Raw genomic sequence first — 21,154 nt, 5'->3', positions numbered from 1 at the left:
GTCCCAAACTTTAAAAACTATTCATGAACTCAACACTGAATTATTGATGGCTATGAGAATTGTTTCCTAGCCTTTTTGAAAATTTCAACCCATTTACGTTTAAGGTAATTATTGATAAGTACGATCCCGTAGCCATTTTCTTTATTGCTTTGGGTTCAAGTTTATACACTCTTTCTGTGTTTCCTGTCTATAGAAGATCCTTTAGCATTTGTTGGAGAGCTGGTTTGGTGATGCTGAATTCCCTCAGCTTTTGCTTGTCTGTAAAGCTTTTGATTTCTCCTTCATATTTGAATGAGATCCTTGCTGGGTATAGTAATCTGGGCTGTAGGGTATTTTCTTTCATCACTTTAAGTATGTCTTGCCACTCCCTTCTGGCCTGAAGAGTTTCTGTTGAAAGATCAGCTGTTATCCTTATGGGAATCCCCTTGTGTGTTATTTGCTGCTTTTCCCTTGCTGCTTTTAATATTTGTTCTTTGTGTTTGATCTTTGTTAATTTGATTAATATGTGTCTTGGAGTATTTCGCCTTGGGTTTATCCTGTTGGGGACTCTCTGGGTTTCTTGGACTTGGGTGATTATTTCTTTCCCCATTTTAGGGAAGTTTTCAACTATTATCTCCTCAAGTATTCTCTCATGGTCTTTCTTTTTGTCTTCTTCTTCTGGGACTCCTATGATTCGAATGTTGGAGCGTTTAACATTGTCCCAGAGGTCTCTAATATTGTCCTCATTTCTTTTAATTCGTTTTTCTTTTTTCCTCTCTGTTTCATTTATTTCTACAATTCTATCTTCTAGTTCGCTTATCCTGTCTTCTGCCTCTGTTTTTCTACTGTTTGTTCCCTCCAGAGTGTTTCTGATCTCATCTATTGCATTTTTCATTGTATATTGACTCTTTTTTATTTCTTCTAAGTCCTTATTAAAACTTTCTTCCATCTTCTCAATCCTTTTCTCCAGGTTATTTATCTGTAACTCCATTTTGCTTTCAAGATTTTGAATCATTTTCACCATCAAAATTTGAAATTCTTTATCAGGTAAATTCCCTATATCTTCTTCTTTTGTTTGTGTTGGTGGGCAATTATCTTGTTCCTTTACTTGCTGGGTATCTCTCTGCCTCTTCATCTTGCTTATATTGCTTTGACTGGGGTGGCCTTTCCCTCTTCTTGCAGTTTGTGGAGTTCTCTTTATTATGTAGTTTCTTCGCTGTGTGTGGGGTTGGACGGGTGATTGTCCGGGTTCCCTGGTTAGGGAAGCATGTGTCGGTGTTCTGGTGGGTGGAGCTGGATTTCTTCTCTCTCCTTTAGAAGACAATGGGCTGCTTTTCTGGGAGCCTGATGTCCTCTGCCAGTATTCAGGAGTTGTTCTGTGGACTTTACTCCGCGTTCAAATGTTCTTTTGATGAATTTGTGGGGGAGAAAGTGGTCTCGCCGTCTTATCCCTCCGCCATCTTGTTCCTTCCTCCCCAGAACACTGGATTCTTATATTCCACTTGGTCGTGGAGTATCTCTTCCCAGCTGCTCCAGCAAGGTGCAGCCGCTGTACCTTACCTTGGACGAGGGGTATCTCCTCAAGGCCGCCCCTCCTGCTTTGAATGTGGATGAGCTCCTCTCGGCCCTCCGGTGCCCAAGCAGCCACCGCCTCTTGGACGTGGTACAGCTCCTCTTGGCCACCGCCCTAACCCTGGGCGCGGGGTAGCTCCTCTCAGCCACGATTCTGCACGTGGTCGGTTGCGCCAGAGCCGGGCGTCTCTCGCATCTGCGCCACCGGAGCCGGGCGTCTCTCCGGCAGTACACTCTTTGACATAAATCACACACAGCAAGATCCTCTTTGACTCAGAAAGCAACAGTTAGAGCTGGACATGGAACAACACACTGCTTCCAAATAGAGAAAGGAGTACGTCAAGGCTGTATATTGTCACCCGCAGAATACATCATGAGAAACTCCAGGATTCAGCAATATGTGAACCGTGAACTTCCCGATGTTCAAGCTGGCTTTAGAAAGCTTGGAGAACTTTGAGCATTACTTTACTAGCGTGTGAGATGAGTGCAATTGTGCAGTAGTTTAAGTATTCCTTGGCATTGCCTTTCTTTGGGTTTGGAATGAAAACTGACCTTTTCGAGTCCTGTGGCCACTGCTGAGTTTTCCAAATTTGCTGACATATTGAGTGCAACACCTCTAACAGGACCAAATAACCCACTCCTTTGTCATTACTTCTGTTATTACCTAGAGGATACCTATGGCAATGAAATGTTTACCATTGGAGACACCCTAAGTTGCAATTATGAGAAACGTTGGGCTGGAGGAAGCACAAGCTGGGATCAAGATTGTCAGGAGAAATATCAATACCTCAGATATGCAGATGACACCACCCTTATGGCAGAAAGTGAAGAAAAATTTAATAACCTCTTGGTGAAAGTGAAAGAGGAGAGTGAAAAAGTTGGCTTAAAGCTCAGCATTCAGAAAACTAAGATCATGGCATTTGGTCCCATCACTTCATGGCAAATAGATGTGGGAAGAGTGGAAACAGTGGCTGACTTTATTTTTCTGTGTGCCAAAATAACTGCGGATGGTGACTGCAGCCAGGAAATTAAAAGACATTTTTCCAAAGGAAAATTATGACCAACCTAGACAGAATATTAAAAAGCAGAGACATTACTTTGTCAACAAAGGTCTGCCTAGTCAAGGCTGTGGTTTTTCTAGTGGTCATGTATGGATGTGAGAGTTGGACTATAGAAAAGCTGAGTGCCAAAGAAATGATGCTTTTGAACTGTGGTGTTGGAGAAGACTCTTGAGAGTCCCTTGGACTGCAAGGAGATCCAACAAGTCCCACCTAAAGAGATCAGTCCTCGGTGTTCATTGGAAAGACTGATGCTGAAGCTGAAACTCCAATACTTTGGCCACCTGATGCGAAGAACTGACTCACTGGAAAGACCCTGATGCTGGGAAAGATTGAGGGCAAGAGGAGAAGGGGAAGACAGAAGATGAGATGGCTGGATGGCATCACCCACTCAATGGACATGGGTTTGGGTGGACTCTGGGAGTTGGTGATGGACAGGGAGGCCTGGTGTGCTATGGTTCATGAGGCCACAAAGAGTGGACACGACTGAGTGACTGAACTGAAGTAGGTGTAAGAAGAGTATTTTAATAATAAGCGGTGTTGGGCAACAGGGCCTACACAGGGGCAGGGTTGTGGTTGTAGGAGTTGGTAAGTGGCTTAAAAACAAATTGATAAGAGGCAACAGACCAGATGTTCCATAAAAGAGGAGTGGAGATTTGATCAAGGTATGTTTGTAGATTTACAAGAAGGGTGGTAAAGATTTGGGCCCAAAGAGCCTGCAGGGCTAACTCCACAGTTGACACCGTCTCTGGAAGCCAAATTGCCTTTGAAGGGATGTTGCCAACAGATGGACTTCTAGCAGGCATTGTGTGCCTGTCACCTGCCCTAGGGGTTTCACTGAGAAGTGCTGTTGACACACATGTTGTAGGAAACATGGAAGATGAAGGCCTAAATATCTGGAAGGATTGGATATTATACAATAGTTCCCTCCCAAGGGCCAGCTATTTTCTGGTTGTCCTGACAGAATATTGTAGAGGCAACATTGTGGGCCCAGACAGGACTCAGGGAGAGAGCATGAAGCAGGAGGAAAGCATGCAGGGCATAACTTTTGAAAGAATGATATAGTCCTAGGGCATAGCATAAATCCATTAAAATTAAATGGGTTCAAGATGGCAGAGAAGTCAAATTCAACTAAACCTTGATCCTCAATATGTAAGCTAAATGACACACCCAGAGGTGCCATGACAGTTCCAAGGCACTATCAAAAGTCCAAGGAGTGGGTGGTTCCCCAATTGTTGGAATGATCCTCACACTCATTAGCAAATGAAATCACCCAGCTCATAAAAAACCACCACACCACATTTCATGGCTGCCGCTCTCACCCTCTGCAATGGCCCACACTCTTGGTGTGTTCCTCTCTCTGAATCTGCACAAATCTACCTCTTACCTATGGCTGTCTCTCTCACTGATTGAGACATCAAGAATGAGTTGTCTTAGGTCCTAAAACCAAGCACTGTGGGTTCTTGCTGGGCTTGAGTCACTGCCAGGCATGACTGAGTTACTAAGCACATCACAGCGTCCCTGCTACATGGGTTCAAGTTCCAATCTTAGGTAAATGCTTTCAAATGCAGCTTTCAGAAATGGAAAGATGATGATCTACCCAGTACTTTATAAACAGTGGCACAGATGGAGAGAGGAGCTGAAGGATGGAAGGAAAAATCAGTGGGAAAAATGTTTTGAGGAATCCCTTTCATAACTTGCTGGAAAAACTGCTAAATAACTGACCTGTGCCAACAATTTTCATTGGCGTGATGCTTGGCACAAAGGAGGTTAAGGACAAAAGAACCCTCATCCACTTGGGAAACAGTTACTAGGGTGCAGCAGATAGTGGAGCCTTCAGGACACACTGGGGAGTAGCCCTTGTCAGAGTCCCTCAATTGCACCCACCGTCACTTGCCTGTTCATAGGGGATCTGAGGAAACAAGAAATGAGAGATTCTAAAGGGATTAAGATTTTGTTAGCCATATGTCCTTCCAGCTATAGGGACAAGGCCCTCCTACCTTAACTGGAGGTCTTCTGAAATCTGAGATAGCTGTGTGAGCTTTCTGCCAAGAAAGCTGTCCCAGCTGTGTTTTTGCTATCCCAGTTTCCAGCACACTAAGCTTCTTGTCACTTCCACTGTGCTGGGTTTCCTTCAGCTTCCACACTGTGAGTTTTTGCAAGTTGGGCTTCTTCTGTGCTTGATCTCTGCCTCGCTGGGCCTGAGCTGAGGTTGCTTCAGCCAGGTTACATCCTAGACATGGCACCAGACATATCAGGGAAGTGTGTAATTTCCTCAGTTCTGTCTCACCGCAGCAAAGATTTGAAACAGTGGACCAGTGTTCCAGCTTGGCTACAGCTCAGTTTTATTCAGCAAGCAAAGGAGACTACACCCTCGAGGCAAGAGGGCAGGCTGACACAAAAGGAGAGGTCTCAGTCAGTCTTGGCTTCCTTTATCTATACGTTTTGTCTCCTCCACCTTGAACCTGCATTATGCAAATTTTGCTAGCCAAGAAGTGGGTGTGTTTGTTTCACCTGAAGTTCTTACTCCAGTCTGTGGATTTTCTTTTGTTCCATTTTTTTTTTTTTCCTTTCTTTGTCTTTTAGTCACCACCATTTTGGACTCCGTTTTCCTATTCTAACTACCTAACATTTCTAAACAGTCCAAAACTGTTAAAATGGAATATTGATAATCTTTTAAGATATTTCTCAGTTCTGTATTTTATTCTGCCAAAATATAAATATTATATATATAAAGATATAGATACATATATTTGATTGGGAATATGGTAATTGATAGAACATTTTTCATAAATTTCTATATTACAGCAAAGAAAATGGATTTTATTATCCGTCCATGAAAATCCAAATTATTTGCATGAAACTTCAAAATAATATATTCATTGTTATGGATCTTCCAAATAATGAGTCATTAAAAGTGGTTTGCTTGTTGAAATTATTTTTAAACAATGTATTTTTAAGTGTTTCAAGTGATTCTGTCATGTTTTATGCCATAGACAATAGAATATTGTATGTATGTTTTCCTTACCTGAGTTTGTATCTTTTTTTAAAAAATGCATTTATTCATTTGTTGTTTTGGCTGTGCTAGGTCTTAGCTGCAGCATGTGGGGTCTTTAGTTGTTGCATGGAAGTCTTAGTTGCCGCTTGTGGTATCTAGTTACCTGACTGGGGATGGGATTGAACCTGGGGCCCCTGCCTTGGGAGCATGGAATCTTAGTCACTGGACCACCAATGAAGTCCCTGAGTTGGCATCTTTAATGCACATCCATTTCTGAAACTCATTCAGTATTATGAACAGTTCCTTAATGTTTTCTCAGCCTTTGTTTCATTTGTTCAAATATTTTTCTGTATAAGTATTTCTGAGATAATGTTGCTGTTTCATTAGCTAGGAAATCTGGGAGATAAGTAAAAATAAGAAATAAAATAAATCAAATGAAAGCAGTGAGTTTTATATTGGTTTTTGTAGGAACCATTGAACAGAAGTATTTGAGACACCTTCTTCTGTCTAGATCTGTTGCTCTTCAAAGAGAAATCACATGATGAAGTAGTGATTGTTATCCCTGTTTGTGTCAGAGGACTCAACACATGACATCTTCTTAATATTTAGTATAGATCCTTTTAATAATTTGACAAGTACAGGCTGTTCATTGTTTTAACAAACATTTAATAAACCAAATGAAGTTAAGTGTATATGGGGGGGATAACATAAAGTTTCTGTGATAAAAAGTTATAAGAAAGGAAGAGTAATCAGGTGAAAGGCTGAAAACTCCTTAGACACCCTGAGCCAGAGACACCCAGCTGAGCATTTCAAGATTCACAACCCTCAGAATGTATATGAGGTAAGAAAAACATGGTGTTTTAGTTTAGATTTCAGAATCCAGTCAATGCTACCTCCCATTGTGTAAAAAGCCATGATTGGAAGTGAAGGAAGATGGCAAAATGAACAATGGCATTTTCTTTATGTCAAATTCTGCATATTACCGGGTTTCTTGGCTAAAAGCTTTGGAGGAGAAAGAAAAGCAGTAAAGAAATTAAACTAAAACTTAGAAAATTAGAATTAATTTTCTAACTAGAACTTAGAAAGAAACTTAATCTAAGGAGGTTCTGAATCTCAGCACTTATCATAGGCAAAAAAAAAAAAAAACTAGGACAAAATTTGAGATTAGGACCAAGAATTTTCCTGGAATATATTTTGTTTTATAGTTAAAGGGGAGAAAAATATACCTGTTTGCATACAGGTTATTTTAAGCATTTTTGTTTGTTTGTTTGTTTTTAAGAAACAGACAGAGGGGAAGTTCTGAAAACTGAGTATAAGTTATCATTTTGTAAGAGATGTTTACATTTATAAAAGAGATCTACTTTTGGAGGCTGTCTCCCTCTCTGTACCAGGATGACACTAATTTTTGAGAAACTTACCAACTAGAAGGAAAGGACTAACAACTTTACCCTCATTTTCTGTGCTTTTCCTGGTAACCTCCCATAACTGACTTTCCTTCTCCCAACATCTTTAGTCTTCAAGTTGTAGGAGGTATTTAAGGTGGTGGCTTAGTCCATTTTAGGGAGATATTCTGTTTTCCCAAGTCTCTCACAGGTATACTGGAATTCTCAATGCTATTAAACTTCTCCTTGCTTTCCTTCTGTTAATCTGTCTTTTTACTACAGGTGTATCTCAGCCAAGAAGCTGGAAAGGAAGAGGGAAAATTATTTTTCTTTCCCACACACTAGATCTATCCTTGTTGTTCAGTCACCAAGTCGTGTCTGACTCTTTGCGACCCCATGAGCCGCAGCATGCCAGGCTCACCCATCCCTCAGGTAGATCTAATACATAAAAATTTGTTAATGTTTAAAGTAAAATGCAATATTATCAGGAATGAGTTAATGCTCTTGTGTATTTTTGTTCTGTAGTACCATCTAAGAATTGGAATTTGAGATACAGGGAAATAGAGATTATTTCCACAATCTTGTGTATGGAAGACAGAAACTAGGTTGGATGCCCTTTTACACAGTTCATGAGGTTCTCATGGCAAGTATACTGGGGTAGTTTGCCATTCCCTCCTCCAGTTTTGTCAGAAATATCCACTATGTCCCATCTGTCTTGGATTTGCATGGCATGGTTCATAACTTCATCGAGTTCATTTCAGTTCAGTTCAGTTCAGTCGCTCAGTCGTGTCCGACTCTCTATGACCCCATGAATCACAGCACTCCAGTCATCCCTGTCCATCACCAACTCCCCCTTCTCCTCCCGCCCCCAATCCCTCCCAGCCATCAGAGTCTTTTCCAGAGAGTCAACTCGTCGCATGAGGTGGCCAAAGTATTGCAGTTTCAGCTTTAGCATCAGTCCTTCCAATGAACACCCAGGATTGATCGCCTTTAGAATGGACTGGTTGGATCTCCTTGCAGTCCAAGGGACTCTCAAGAGTCTTCTCCAGCACCACAGTTCAAAAGCATCAATTCTTCGGCAATCAGCTTTCTTCACAGTCCAACTCTCACATCCATACATGACCACAGGAAAAACCATCGCCTTGACTAGACGGACCTTGGTTGGCAAAGGAATGTCTCTGCTTTTTAATATACTATCTAGGTTGGTCATAACTTTCCTTCTAAGGAGTAAGCGTCTTTTAATTTCACGGCTGCAATCAGCATCTGCAGTGATTTTGGAGCCCCAAAAAATAAAATCTGACACTGTTTCCACTGTTTTTCCATCTATTTCCCATGAAGTGATGGGACCAGAAGCCATGATCTTTGTTTTCTGAATGTTGAGCTTCAAGCCAACCTTTTCACGCTCCTCTTTCACTTTCATCAATAGGCTTTTGAGTTCCTCTTCACTTTCTGCCATAAGGGTGGTGTCATCTGCATATCTGTGGTTATTGATATTTCTCCCAGCAATCCTGATTCCAGCTTGTGCTTCTTCACAATCCCTTTTGCCACAACAAGGCTCCACCATGAAGGTGGAGCACTGAATAATTGATGTCTTCAAACTGTGGTGCTGGAGAAGACTCCTGAGAGTCCTTTGCATGGCAAGGATATCAAATATTAAGGGAAATCAACCTTAAGGCAAATAAACCCTGAATAATTTTTGAAGGACTGATGCTGAACCTGAAGCTCCACTCTTTTGTTCATCTGATATTAACAGCTGACTCATTGGAAAAGTCCCTGATTCTGTAAAAGATTGAGGACAGAAGGAGAAAAGAGCATCAGAGGATGAGATGGCTGGATGGCATCTCTGATGCAATGGACATGAACATGGACATTGGGCAAACTTCAAGAGATGGTGAGGGACAGAGAAGCCTGGCATGCTGCAGTCCGTGGGGTCACAATGAGTCAGATATGACTAGGTGACTGAACAATGACAAGCTGGCTGTAATCAGGAATGTTTTCTTGAAACATTTACAATATACACATGAGGAGAGAGTGATCTGGGAGAGAGAAAGGAGAAGCCTGGAGGGACAGTCTTTACTTAAAGCATGTAAGGAGAAAGAGGTGTGAAGAAATGGAAATCAGAGCTAAACTGTAGAAGGAAAAACAGAATAGGCTGTTACAAAATTATGGATACTTCAGCTTGGTTCATATATAATACAACTTAATTTGATATAAACTTACATTTTTTATCTTATTCTTGCCCCAGCAAAGACCACTAGAATTTTTTTGATTCAATATTACTGCTAGGTAGAAATTCAGATGCTGAGGTAAATAAGGATTTTGGTAAAGGTAAAGGTAGTTTAAGTGGAAATATTTCTTATTTTGTCTAATATTAAAATTCTTTTTTAAATTATTTATTTGGGTGTAAGAGGTCTCAGTTGGCATGAAGTCTCTTTTATTGCAGCATGCAGACTCTCTAGGTGTGGCTCAGGGGCTTAGTTGGTCTGAGGCATGTGGAATCTTAATTCCCAGACCAGGAATTAAACCTGTGTCATCTGCATTGCAAGGTTGATTCTCAACCATCGGACCACCAAGAAAATCCCTGATGCTGGAAATGGTGTCTGTGTTAAAGTTACAATCTTAATGAAAATCACATCATTTTAATTGTCTACTTCAACGGATTTAAGTGATTAGGAGAATTAGTCTAATACCAGGGAATACCTTGAAAAAGCTTATTCCAAGTAAATCTATTATCTAATTTATCACCTTTATCTTTAACTGTTCCCCTTAGAAGTATATTAAAAGTTGTTAAGGAAAAAAGGGACAAGTAGGCTGAAAATCTGTATTGGGCATTTATTATCATATCATAGACATGTCAATAAATTAATTTCACTGGCTAATCAAGGTTTTCAGTTTTACTATTTTTATGGTCATCAACAGCCTCTTCATAAGAGTGAAAGAAGAGAGTGAAAAAGGTGACTCAAACTCAACACTAAAAAAAAAAAAAAAACTAAAATCATTGCATTTGGTCTCATCATTTCATTGCAAATAGAAGGAGGAAAAGTGGAAGCACTGACAGATTGTATTTTTGGGGGCTCCAGAATCACTGCAGATGGTGACTGCAGACATGAAATTAAAAGGCGCTTGCTCCTTGGAAGAAAAGCTATGACAAACATAGACAGCACATTAAAAAGCAGAAACATCACTTTGCCAACAAAGGTCTGTACAGTCAAAGCTATAGTTTTCCCAGTAGTCCATGTACAGATGTGAGAACCTTGACGAATTGATGATTTTGAACTGTGGTTCATTAGAAGACTCTTGAGAGTCACATGGACTGTAAGGAGATCAAATCCAGTCCATACTAAAGGAAATCAACCCTGAATACTCATTGGAAGGACTGATACTGTAACTGAACTTCTAATACTTTGGCCACCTAATGAACTGATGCTGAAGATGAAGCTCCAATACTCTGGCCACCTGATGTGAAGAGCCAACTTATCAACAATTATGATGGGAAAGATTGAAAGCAAAAGGAGATGGGGGCAGCAGAGGATGAGATGGTTATATGGCATCACTGGTTCAATAGACAAGAATCTAAGCAAACTCTGGGAGACAGTGAAGGACTGGGGCGCCTGGCATGGTGCAGTCCATGGGGTCACAAAGAGTTGGATATCATTTAGTGACTGAACAACAATCCATTTGACATTTCTTGCAAAATATATCATAAGAAAGATAAACATGTATGATATTATATTTTTGTAGGTATACACTATAAATAGCTCTTGTTACTTTGTTCAGCATGTGCATACATATCAAGGTATTACAAAAGATATTCAGTCAGTTCAGTTCAGTCGCTCAGTCGTGTCCGACTCTTTGCGACCCCATGAATCACAGCACTCCAGGCCTCCCTGTCCATAACCAACTCCTGGAGTTCACTCAAACTCATGTCCATCGAGTCGGTGATGCCATCCAGCCATCTCATTCTCTGTCGTCCCCGTCTCCTCCCACCCCCAATCCCTCCCAGGATCAGAGTCTTTTACAGTAAGTCAACTCTTCGCATGAGGCAGCCAAAGAATTGGAGTTTCAGCTTTAGCATCAGTCCTTCCAATGAACACCCAGGACTGATCTCCTTTAGAATGGACTGGTTGGATCTCCTTGCAGTCCAAGGAACTCTCAAGAGTATTCTCCAGCACCACAGTTCAAAAGCATCAATTCTTCGGTGATCAGCTTTCTTCACAGTCCAACTCTCACATCCATACATGACCACTGGAAAAAACCATAGCCTTGACTAGACGGACCTTGGTTGGCAAAGTAATCTCTCTGCTTTTTAGTATACTATCTAGGTTGGTCATAACTTTCCTTCCAAGGAGTAAGCATCTTATAATTTCATGGCTGCAATCAGCATCCACAGTGATTTTGGGGTCCCCAAAAATAAAATCTGACACTGTTTCCCCATCTATTTCCCATGAAGTGATGGGACCAGATACCTTGATCTTCGTTTTCTGCCAACCTTTTCATTCTCCTCTTTCACTTTCGTCAAGAGGCTTTTTAGTTCCTCTTCACTTTCTGCCATAAGGGTGGTGTCATCTGCATATCTGAGGTTATTGATATTTCTCCTGGCAATCTTGATTCCAGCTTGTGCTTCTTCCAACCCAGCGTTCATCCTGAATTTTGCTGTAACAGCAATATTGCATAGGAACCTGGAATGTTAGGTCCATGAATCAAGTCAAATTGGAAGTGGTCAAACAGGAGATGGCAAGAGTAAACGTAGACATTCTAGGAATCAGTGAACTAAAATGGACTGGAATGGGTAAATTTAACTCAGATGACCATTATATCTACTACTGTGGGCAAAAATCCCTTAGAAGAAATGGAGTAGACATGACGGTCAACAAAAGAATCCAAAATGCAGTATTTGGATGCAATCTTAAAAATAACAGAATGATTTCTGTTTGTTTCCAAGGCAAACCATTCAATATTACAGTAATCTAGGCCTATGCCCCAACCAGTAACGCTGAAGAAGCCAAAGTTGAACGGTTCTATGAAGACCTAAAAAAGATATTAGGAGGCTACCAAATAATTAATAGTAAATATTTTTCTATTCGTTATCCAGATATATCCCTCTTACAACATCCAGAAGGTAATTTTTGTCCTTCAGAGTAATTTTTGATAGGCAACAACTCCAAGGAGACTTTCCCAGATGTTGCCTAAGTTCAGTTCAGTCGCACAGTCGTATCCGACTCTCCGCGACCCCATGAATCACAGCACGCCAGGCCTCCCTGTCCATCACCAACTCCCGGAGTTCACCCAAACTCATGTCCACAGAGTCGGTGATGCCATCCAGCCATCTCATTCTCCGTCGTCCCCTTCTCCTCCCGCCCCCAACCTTTCCCAGCATCAGAGTCTTTTCCAGTGAGTCAACTCGTCGCATGAGGTGGCCAAAGTATTGCAGTTTCAGCTTTAGCATCAGTCCTTCCAATGAACACCCAGGATTGATCTCCTTTAAAATAGACTGGTTGGATCTCCTTGCAGTCCAAGGGACTCTCAAGAGTCTTCTCCAGCACCACAGTTCAAAAGCATCAATTCTTCGGCGATCAGCTTTCTTCACAGTCCAAATCTCACATCCATACATGACCACGGGAAAAACCATAGCCTTGACTAGACGGACCTTGGTTGGAAAAGTAATGTCTCTGTTTTTTAATATACTATCAAGGTTGGTCATAACTTTCCTTCCAAGGAGCAAGCGTCTTTTAATTTCATGGCTGCAATCAGCATCTGCAGTGATTTTGGAGCCCAAAATAATAAAGTCTGACACTGTTTCCCCATCTATTTCCCATGATGTGATGGGACCAGATGCCATGATCTTTGTTTTCTGAATGTTGAGCTTCAAGCCAACATTTTCACTCTCCTCTTTCACTTTCATCAAGAGGCTTTTGAGTTCCTCTTCACTTTCTGCATAAGGGTAGTGTCATCTGCATATCTGAGATTATTGATATTTCTCCCAGCAATCCTGATTCCAGCTTGTGACTTCTTCCATTGCAGCGTTCCTCATGATGTACTCTGCATATAAGTTCAATAAGCAAGGTGACAATATACAGCTTGACATACTCCTTTTCCTATTTGGAACCAGTCTGTTGTTCCATGTCCAGTTCTAACTGTTGCTTCCTGACCTGTATACAGGTTTCTCAAGAGGCAGGTCAGGTGGTCTGGTATTCCCATCCCTTTCAGAATTTTCCACAGTTTGTTGTGATCCACACAGTCAAAAGCTTTGGCATAGTCAATGAAGCAGAAATAGATGTTTTTCTGGAATTCTCTTGCTTTCTCCACGATCCAGCAGATGTTGGCAATTTGATCTCTGGTGCCTCTGCCTTTCTAAAACCTGCTTGAATATCTGGAAGTTCACGGTTCACATATTGCTGAAGCCTGGCTTGGAGAATTTTGAGCATGACTTTACTAGCGTGTGAGATGAGTGCAAATGTGCGGTAGTTTGAGCATTCTTTGGCATTGCCTTTCTTTGGGATTGGAATGAAGACTGACCCTTTCCAGTCCTGTGGCCACTGCTGAGTTTTCCAAATTTGCTGGCATATGGAGTGCAGCACTTTCACAGCATCATCTTTCCGGATTTGAAATAGCTCAACTGGAATTCCATCACCTCCACTAGCTTTGTTCATAGTGATGCTTTCTAAGGCTCGCTTGACTTCACATTCCAAGATGTCTGGCTCTAGGTGAGTGATCACACCATTGTGATTATCTTGGTCGTGAAGATCTTTTTGTACAGTGCTTCTGTGTATTCTTGCCACCTCTTCTTAATATCTTCTGCTTCTGTTAGGTCCCTACCATTTCTGTCCTTTATCGAGCCCATCTTTGCATGAAATGTTCCCTTGGTATCTCTAATTTTCTTGAAGAGATCTCTAGTCTTTCCTATTCTGTAGTTTTCCTCTATTTCTTTGCATTGATCACTGAGGAAGGCTTTCTTATCTCTCCTTGCTATTGTTTGGAACTCTGCATTCAGATGCTTATATCTTTCCTTTTCTCCTTTGCTTTTCGCTTCTCTTCTTTTCACAGCTATTTGTAAGGCCTCCTCAGACAGCCATTTTGCTTTTTTGCATTTCTTTTTCTTGGGGATGGTCTTGGTCTCTGTCTCCTGTACAATGTCACGAGACATCTTAGGGAGGTGCAATTGTTTTCTTACTTGACAAGAATCGTTTAATACCAGGCAGGCCTCAAGTTAAATGTGGAAGTGATGGAGAATCAATCATGAATATTAATATTGAAGGATTAAGTTCAGGACAAAATTACTAGGTGTGTTTGCTATTTAAAGTGAAATATGAAGAGGATTGAATGGTTTGCCTTGGAAACAAACAGAGATTTTTCTGTCGCTTTTGAGATTGAATCCAAGTACTGTATTTCGGACTCTTGTTCACTATGATGGCTACTCCATTTCTTCTAAGGGATTCCTGCCCACAGTGGTAGATATAATGGTCATCTGAGTTAATTTACCCATTCCAATCCATTCTATTTCGCTGATTTCTAGACTTTCGACGTTCACTCTTGCTATCTCCTGTTTGACCACTTCCAATTTGCCTTGATTCATGGACCTAACATTCCAGGTTCCTATGCAATATTGCTCTTTACAGCATCGGACTTTACTTCCATCACCAGTCACATCCACAATTGGATATTGTTTTTGCTTTGGCTCCATCTCTTCATTCTTTCTGGAATTATTTCTTCACTGATCTCTAGTAGCATATTGGGCACCTAACGACCTGGGGAGTTCATCTCTCAGTGTCCTATCTTTTTGCCTTTTCATACTGTTGATGGGGTTCTCAAGGCAAGAATACTGAAATGGTTTGCCATTCCCTTCTCCAGTGGACCATGTTTTGTCGGAACTTTCCACCATGACCTGACCATTTTAAGTGGCCATACTTGGCATGGCTCACAGTTTCATTGAGTTAGACAAGGCTGTGGTCCGTGTGATCAGATTGGTTAGTTTTCTGTGATTGTGGTTTTCAGTCTGTCTGCCCTCAGATGGTTAAGGATAAGAGGCTTATGGGAGCTTCCTGATGGGAGAGACTGACTGAGGGGGAAACTGGGTCTTGTTCTGATGGGTGGGGCTATGCTCCATTCCGTTCCGTCGCTCAGTCATGTCTGACTCTATGCGACCCCGTGGACTGTAGCCTACCAGGCTTCTCCGTCCTATGCTCAGTAAATCTTTAATCCAATTTTTCTGCTGATGGGTGGGGCTGTGTTCCCTCCCTATTGTTTCAGTTCAGTTCAGTTCAGTCGCTCAGTCGTGTCCGACTCTTTGTGACCCCATGAACAGGCATGCCAGGCCTCCCTGTCCCTCACCAACTCCTGGAGTTCACTCAAACTCATGTCCATCAGTTGGTGATGCCATCCAGCCTTCTCATTCTCTGTCGTCCCCTTCTTCTCCCGCCCCCAATCCCTCCCAGCATCAGGGTCTTTTCCAGTGAGTCAACTCTTTGCATGAGGTGGCCAAAGTATTGGAGTTTCAGCTTTAGCACCAGTCCTTCCAATGAACACCCCGGATCGATCTCCTTTAGGATGGACTGGTTGGATCTCCTTGCAGTACAAGGGACTCTCAAGAGTCTTCTCCAGCACCACAGTTCAAAAGCATCAATTCTTTGGCAATCAGCTTTCTTCACAGTCCAACTCTCACATCCATCCATGACCACTGGAAAAACCATAGCCTTGACTAGATGGACCTTTGTTGGCAAAGTAATGTCTCTGCTTTTTAATATACTATCTAAGGAGATCAATGGAGAAACAACTCCAGAAAGAATGAAGGGATGGAGCCAAAGCAAAACCAATATCCAGTTGTGGATGTGACTGGTGATAGAAGCAAGGTCTGATGCTGTAAAGAGCAATATTGCATAGGAACCTGGAATGTTAGGTCCATGAATCAAGGCAAATTGAAGTGGTCAAACAGGAGATGGCAAGAGTGAACATAGACATTCTAGGAATCAGTGAACTAAAATGGACTGGAATGGGTGAATTTAACTCAGATGACCATTATATCTACTACTGTGGGCAGGAATACCTTAGAAGAAATGGAGTAGCCATCATGGTCAACAAAAGAGTCTGAAATGCAGTACTTGGATGCAATCTTAAAAACGACAGAATGATTTCTGTTCGTTTCCAAGGCAAACCATTCAATATTACAGTAATCCAAGCCTATGCCCCAACCAGTAACACTGAAGAAGCCGAAGTTGAACGGTTCTATGAAGACCTACAAGATCTTTTAGAACTAACACCCTATTATTTACCTGGGGCCAAACTATGGTGGAGGTATTGAAGATAATGGTGATGCATTCTCAAAAATGAAAGAATGATCTCTGTTCATTTCCAAGGCAAACCATTCAATATCACAGTAATTCAAGTATATGCCCCAACCAGTAATGCTGAAGAAGCTAAAGTAAACGGTTCTATGAAGACCTACAAGACCTTCTAGAACTAACACCCAAAAAACATATACTTTTCATTATAGGGGACTGGATTGCAAAAGCAGGAAGTCAAGAAATACCTGGAGTAACAGGCAAATTTGGCCTTGGAGTACAGAATGAAGCAGGGCAAAGGCTAATAGAGTTTTTCAAGAGAATGCACTGGTCATATCAAACACCCTCTTTTTTTTTTTTAATTTATTTTATTGGAGGCAAATTACCTTACATTAATATATTGGTTGGTTTTCCATACATTGACATGAATCCGCCCCGGGTATACATGTGTTCCCTTTCTTGAACCCCCCTCCCACCTCCCTCTTCCCCATATCCTCCTTCCAGGTCATCCTTGTGCACCAGCCCCAAGCATCCTGTATCATGCGTTGAACCTGGACTGGTGATTCATTTCACAAATGATAATATACCTGCTACAATGCCGTTCTCCCCAATCATCCCACCTTCACCCTCTCCCACAGAGTCCCAAAGACTGTTCTATATACCTATGTCTCTTTTGCAGTCTCGTATACAGGGTTAAGGTTACCATCTTTCTAAATTCCATATATATGCATTAGTATACTGTATTGATGTTCTTCTTTCTGGCTTACTTCACTCTGTATAATAGGCTCCAATTTCATCCACCTCATTAGAACTGATTCAAATGCATTCTTTTTGATGGCTGAAAAATACTCCATTGTGTATATGTACCAAAGCTTTCTTATCCATTCATCTGCAGATGGACATCTAGGTTGCTTCCATGTCCTGGCTATTGTAAACAGTGCTGCAATGAACACTGGAAATCAATTCTGGTTTCCTCAGTGTGTATGCCCAGGAGTGCAATTGCTGGATCATATGGCAGTTCTATTTCCAGTTTTTTGAGGAATCTCCACACTGTTCTCCATAGTGGCTGTACTAGTTTGCATTCCCACCAACAGTATAAGAGGGTTCCCTTCTCTCCACACCCTCTCCAGCATTTATTGCATGTAGACTTTTGGATAGCAGCCATTCTGACTGGTGTGAAATGGTATCTCATTATGATTTTGGTTTGCATTTCTCTGATTATGAGGGATGTTGAGCATTTTTTCATGTGCTTGTTAGCCATCTTTATGTCTTCTTTGGAGAAATGACTGTTTAGTTCTTTGGCCCATTTTTTGATTGGGTCACTTATTTTTCTAGAATTGAGCTGCAAGAGCTGCTTGTATATTTTGGAGATTAATCCTTTATCAGTTGCTTCATTTGCTATTATTTTCTCCCATTCTGAAGGCTGTCTTTTCACCTTGCTTATAGTTTCCTTTGCTGTGCAGAAGCTTTTGATTTTAATTAGGTCCCATTTGTTTATTTTTGCTTTTATTTCCAATATTCTGGGAGGTGGGTCTTGGAGGATCCTGCTATGATTTATGTCGGAGAGTGTTTTGCCTATGTTCTCCTCCAAGAGTTTTATAGAATCTGGTCTTACATTTAGCTCTCTAATCCATTTTGAGTTTATTTTGATGTCTAGTTTCATTCTTTTACAAGTGACTGACCAGTTTTCCCAGCACCACTTGTTAAAGAGACTGTCTTTTCTCCATTTTATATTCTTGCCTCCTTTGTCAAAGATAAGGTGTCCATAGGTGCGTGGATTTATCTCTGGGCTTTCTATTTTGTTCCATTGATCTATATTTCTGTCTTTATGCCAGTACCATACTGTCTTGATGACCGTGGCTTTGTAGTAGAGCCTGAAGTCCGGCAGGTTAATTCCTCCAGTTCCATTCTTCTTCTTCAAGACTGCTTTGGCTATTCGAGATTTTTTGTATTTCCATACAAATTGTGAGATCATTTGTTCTAGTTCTGTGAAAAATATCGTTGGTAGCTTGATAGGGATTGCATTGAATGTATAAATTACTTTGGGTAGTGTACTCATTTTCACAATATTTATTCTTCCAATCCACGAACACGGTATATTTCTCCATCTATTAGTGTCCTCTTTGATTACAATCACTAGTGTTTTATAGTTTTCTATGTACAAGTCTTTCATTTCCTTAGGTAGATATATTCCTAAGTATTTAATTCTTTTCGTTGGAATAGTGAATGGAATCAGTTCAGTTCAGTTGCTCAGTCGTGTCCGACTCTCCGCGACCCCATGAATCACAGCACGCCAGGCCTCCCTGTCCATCACCAACTCCCGGAGTACACTCAAACTCATGTCCACAGAATCGGTGATGCCATCCAGCCATCTCATTCTCCGTCGTCCCCTTCTCCTCCCGCCCCCAACCTTTCCCAGCATCAGAGTCTTTTCCAGTGAGTCAACTCGTCTCATGAGGTGGCCAAAGTACTGGAGTTTCAGCTTTAGCATCAGTCCCTCCAATGAACATCCAAGATTGATCTCCTTTAGAATGGACTGGTTGGATCTCCTTGCAGTATAAGGGACTCTCAAGAGTCTTCTCCAACACCACAGTTCAAAAGCATCGATTCTTCGGCGATCAGCTTTCTTCACAGTCCAACTCTCACATCCATACATGACCACGGGAAAAACCATTGCCTTGACTAGACGGACCTTGGTCGGCAAAGTAATGTCTCTGCTTTTTAATATACTATCCCTTAATTTCTCTTTCTATTTTCTCATTATTAGTGTATAGGAATGCAAGGGATTTCTGTGTGTTGATTTTATATCCTGCAACTTTACTGTATTCATTGATTAGCTCTAGTAGTTTTCTGGTAGAGTCTTTAGGGTTTTCTGTGTAGAGGATCATGTCATCAGCGAATAGTGAAAGTCAAACACCCTCTTTCAACAACACAAGAGATGACTCTACACAAGGACATCACCAGATGGTCAATACTGAAATCAGATTGATTATATTCTTTGCAGTCAAAGATGGAGAAGCTCTACACAGTCAGCAAAAACAAGACCAGGAGCTGACTGTGGCTCAGATCATGAACTCTTTATTGCCAAATTCAGACTGAAATAGAAGAAAGTAGGGAAAACCACTAGACCATTCAGGTATGACGTAAATCAAATCCCTTACAATTATACAGTGGAAGTGACAAATAAATTCAAGGGATTGGATCTGACAGACAGATTGCCTGAAGAACTATGGACAGAGGTTCGTGACAATGTACAGGAGGCAGTGATCAAGAACATCCCCAAGAGAAAGAAATGCAAAAAGGAACAATGGTTGTCTGAGGCAGCCTTACAAATATTTGTGAAAAGAAGATAAGTGAAAGGCAAAGGAGAAAAGGAAAGATAGACCCATTTGAATGCAGAGTTCCAAATAATAGCAAGGGGAGATAAGAAAGCCTTCCTCAGCGATAAATACAAAGAAATTGAGGAAAACAACAGAATGGGAAAGACTAGAGATCTCTTCAAGAAAATCAGAGATACCAAGGGAACATTTCATGCAAAGATGGGCTCGATAAAGGACAGAAATGGTAGGGACCTAACAGAAGCAGAAGATATTAAGAAGAGGTGGCAAGAATACATAGAAGAACTGTACAAAAAAGATCTTTATGACCCAGATAATCAGGATGGTGTGATCACTCACCTAGAGCCAGACATCCTGGAATGGGAAGTTAAGTGGGCCTTAGGAAGCATCACTACAAACAAAGCTAAGGGAGGTGATGGAATTCCAGTTGAGCTATTTCAAATCTTAAAAGATGATGCTGTGAAAGTGCTTCCCTCAATATGCCAGCAAATTTGGAAAACTCAGCAGTGGCCACAGGACTGGAAAAGATCAGTTTTCATTCCAATCCCAAAGAAAGGCACTGCCAAAGAATGCTGAAACTACTGCACAATTGCACTCATCTCACACACTAGTAAATTAATGCTCAATATTCTCCAAGCCAGGCTTCAACAGTATGTGAACTATGAACTTCCAGATGTTCAAGCTGGGTTTAGAAAAGGCAGAGGAACCAGAGATCAAATTGCCAACAACTGCTGCATCATTGAAAAAGCAAGAGAATTCCAGAAAAACATCTATTTTTGCTTTATTGACTATGCCAAAGCCTTTGACTGTGTGGATCACAATAAACTGTGGAAAATTCTGAAAGGGATGGGAATACCAGACCACCTGACCTGCCTCTTGAGAAACAGGTATACAGGTCAGGAAGCAATAGTTAGAATTGTACATGGAACAACAGACTGGTTCCAAATCAGGAAAGGAGTATGTCAAGACTGTATATTGTCACCCTGCTTATTTAACTAATATGCAGAGTACATCATGAGAAATGCTGGGCTGGATGAAGCACAAGCTGGAATCAAGATTGCTGGGAGAAATATCAATAACCTCAGATATGCAGATAATATCACCCTCATGGCAGAAAGTGAAGAACTAAAGAGCCTCTTGATGAAAGTGAAAGAGGAGAGTGAAAAAGCTGCCTTAAAGCTTAACTTTCAGAAAACTAAGATCATGGCATCTGGTCCCACCACTTCGTGGCAAATAGATGGGGAAACCATGCAAGCAGTGACAGACTATATTTTTGTGCTCCAAAATCACTGCAGATGGTGACTGCAGCCATGAAATAAAAAGATGCTTGCTCCTTGGAAGAAAAGTTATGACCAACCTAGACAGCATATTAAAAAGCAGAGACATTACTTTGCCAACAAAGGTCCTTCTAGTCCAAGCTATGGTTTTTCCCAAAGTCATGTATGGATATGAGAGTTGGACTATAAGAAAACTGAGCACCAAAGAATTGATGCTTTTGAATTTGGTGTTGCAGAAGACTCTTGAGAGTCCTCTGGACTGCAAAGAGATCCAA

This window comes from Moschus berezovskii, chromosome 1 (genome assembly GCF_049115385.1).
Source record: "Moschus berezovskii isolate FMDL1 chromosome 1, NW_MosBer_1.0, whole genome shotgun sequence".
NCBI lineage: Eukaryota > Metazoa > Chordata > Mammalia > Artiodactyla > Moschidae > Moschus > Moschus berezovskii.
Note: the sequence above shows the minus strand (reverse complement) of the source record.